The sequence below is a fragment of the Juglans regia genome, unplaced genomic scaffold, assembly GCF_001411555.2.
Source record: "Juglans regia cultivar Chandler unplaced genomic scaffold, Walnut 2.0 Scaffold_866, whole genome shotgun sequence".
In the NCBI taxonomy this organism is placed as follows: Eukaryota; Viridiplantae; Streptophyta; class Magnoliopsida; order Fagales; family Juglandaceae; genus Juglans; species Juglans regia.
This window is the reverse complement of record NW_023363628.1, coordinates 1-2,334: the sequence shown is the minus strand read 5'-3', so window position 1 is coordinate 2,334 and position 2,334 is coordinate 1. Positions and strand designations below refer to the sequence as shown.

Genomic DNA, 2,334 nt, shown 5'->3' with positions numbered 1-2,334 from the left:
GGTGCAACACGAGGACTTCCCAGGAGGTCACCCATCCTAGTACTACTCTCGCCCAAGCACGCTTAACTGCGGAGTTCTGATGGGATCAGGTGCATTAGTGCTGGTATGATCGCACCCATCAAACTAATTACTTAAAATTCATATAATCCAAGTGTGACGTACTAGCGTCTTTCCGATCCAAATGCGAACCGGCGATCTGATCGAAACCAATAGCTACGAGATGGGCAGGGCGCGATTTTCCTAAGAATCCACTCCCGAGTTGTCCTTATTGTCAATGCCTCTCCCAAGGCGGAAAAAACAAAAACGTGGGGTGCAACACGAGGACTTCCCAGGAGGTCACCCATCCTAGTACTACTCTCGCCCTAGCACGGTTAACTGCCGAATTCTAATGGGATCCGGTGCATTAGTGCTGGTATGATCGCACCCATCAAAGTAATTATTTTAAATTCATATAATCCTAGGGCGACCTACTAGCATATTTCCGATCCCAATGCGAACCGGCGATCTGATCGAAACCCATAGCTACGCGATGGGCAGGGCGCGATTTTCCTAAAAATCCACTCCCGAGTTGTCCTTCTTGTCAATTCCTCTCGCAAGGCGGAAAAAACAAAAACGAGGGGTGCACCACGAGGACTTCCCAGGAGGTGACCCATCCTAGTACTACTCTCGCCCAAGCACGCTTAACTGCGGAGTTCTGATGGGTTCCGGTGCATTTGTGCTGGTATGATCGCCCCCATCAATCCAATTATTTAAAATTCATATAATCCTAAGGCGACCTACTAGCGTATTTCCGATCCCAATGCGAACCGGTGATCTGATCGAAACCCTTGGCTACGCGATGGGCAGGGCGCGATTTTCCTAAAAATCAACTCCCAAGTTGTCCTTCTTGTAAATTCCTCTCGCAATGCGGAAAAAACAAAAACGAGGGGTGCAACACGACGACATCCGAGGAGGTCCCCCATCCTAGTACTACTCTCGCCCAAGCAAGCTTGACTGCAGAGTTCTGATGGGATCCGGTGCATTAGTGCTGGTATGATCGCACCCATCAAACTAATTATTTAAAATTCATATAATCCTAGAGCGACCTACATGCGTATTTCTGATCCCAATGCGAACCGGCGATCTGATCGAAACCCTTGGCTACGCGATGGGCAGGGCGCGATTTTTCGAAAAATCCACTTGTCAATTGGTCCTTCTTGTCAATTCCTCTCGCAAGGCGGAAAAAACAAAAACGAGGGTTGCAACACGAGGACTTCCCAGGAGGTCACCCATCCTAGTACTACTCTCGCCCAAGCACGCTTAACTGCGGAGTTCTGATGGGATCCGGTGCATTAGTGCTGGTATGATCGCACCCATCAAAATTCACTGCTTAAAAAATTAAATAATCTCTGAGTTTACATATTAGTGTCTCCGACCCCAATTCAACGAGGATTCATCTTTAAAACTTGTTTTACGCTGATGTATGTGGCTTCCCAAAAAATCCACCCCCGAGTGGTCCTTCTTGTCAATTTATCTCGCAAGGCGGAAAAAACAAAAACGAGGGGTGCAACACGAGGACTTCCGAGGTGGTCACCCATCCTAGTACTACTCTCAACCAAGCACGGTTAACTGCGGAGTTCTAATGGGATCCGGTGCATTAGTGCTTGTATGATCGCACCCATCAAACTAATTACTTAAAATTCAAATAATCCTTGAGCGACATACTAGCGTCCTTCCGAACCCAATCCAAACGGAGATCTGATCCAAACCCTTGGCTACGCGATGGGCAGGGCGCGATTTTTCGAAAAATCCACTTGTCAATTGGTCCTTCTTGTCAATTCCTCTCGCAAGGCGGAAAAAACAAAAACGAGGGGTGCAACACGAGGACTTCCCAGGAGGTCACCCATCCTAGTACTACTCTCGCCCAAGCACGCTTAACTGCGGAGTTCTGATGGGATCCGGTGCATTAGTGCTGGTATGATCGCACCCATCAAACTAATTACTTAAAATTCAAATAATCCTTGAGCGACATACTAGCGTCCTTCCCATCCCAATCCAAACGGAGATCTGATCCAAACCCACCGCTACGCGTTGGGCAGGGCGAGATTTTCCCAAAAATCCACTCCCGAGTGGTCGTTCTTGTCAATTCCTCTTGCAAGGCGGAAAAAACAAAAACGAGGGGTGCAACACGAGGACTTCCGAGGAGGTCACCCATCCTAGTACTACTCTCGCCCAAGCACGCTTAACTGCGGAGTTCTGATGGGATCCGGTGCATTAGTGCTGGTATGATCGCACCCATCAAACTAATTACTTAAAATTCATATAATCCTTGAGCGACATACTAGCGTCCTTCCC

At 48.1% G+C, this 2,334-nt stretch overlaps 8 non-coding genes across 8 annotated transcripts; all 8 read right to left on the bottom strand.

The window, feature by feature from the left end:
- On the bottom strand, nucleotides 1–117 carry LOC118347415 (the record flags this gene model as incomplete). Its single annotated transcript, XR_004800628.1, has 1 exon — nucleotides 1–117. It is a non-coding gene; the product is annotated as a 5S ribosomal RNA (ribosomal RNA).
- A 190-nt stretch (nucleotides 118–307) lies between these two features.
- Nucleotides 308–426, bottom strand: LOC118347414. Its single transcript, XR_004800627.1, has one exon. It is a non-coding gene; the product is annotated as a 5S ribosomal RNA (ribosomal RNA).
- Nucleotides 427–616: 190 nt separating this feature from the next.
- Nucleotides 617–735, bottom strand: LOC118347409. The gene has a single exon (XR_004800622.1). It is a non-coding gene; the product is annotated as a 5S ribosomal RNA (ribosomal RNA).
- Nucleotides 736–925: 190 nt separating this feature from the next.
- Nucleotides 926–1,044, bottom strand: LOC118347411. The gene has a single exon (XR_004800624.1). It is a non-coding gene; the product is annotated as a 5S ribosomal RNA (ribosomal RNA).
- A 191-nt stretch (nucleotides 1,045–1,235) lies between these two features.
- Nucleotides 1,236–1,354, bottom strand: LOC118347412. Its single transcript, XR_004800625.1, has one exon. It is a non-coding gene; the product is annotated as a 5S ribosomal RNA (ribosomal RNA).
- A 186-nt stretch (nucleotides 1,355–1,540) lies between these two features.
- On the bottom strand, nucleotides 1,541–1,659 carry LOC118347410. Its single transcript, XR_004800623.1, has one exon. It is a non-coding gene; the product is annotated as a 5S ribosomal RNA (ribosomal RNA).
- A 190-nt stretch (nucleotides 1,660–1,849) lies between these two features.
- LOC118347408 lies at nucleotides 1,850–1,968 on the bottom strand. The gene has a single exon (XR_004800621.1). It is a non-coding gene; the product is annotated as a 5S ribosomal RNA (ribosomal RNA).
- Nucleotides 1,969–2,157: 189 nt separating this feature from the next.
- Nucleotides 2,158–2,276, bottom strand: LOC118347413. Its single transcript, XR_004800626.1, has one exon. It is a non-coding gene; the product is annotated as a 5S ribosomal RNA (ribosomal RNA).
- Between the last annotated feature and the right edge of the window lie 58 nt (nucleotides 2,277–2,334).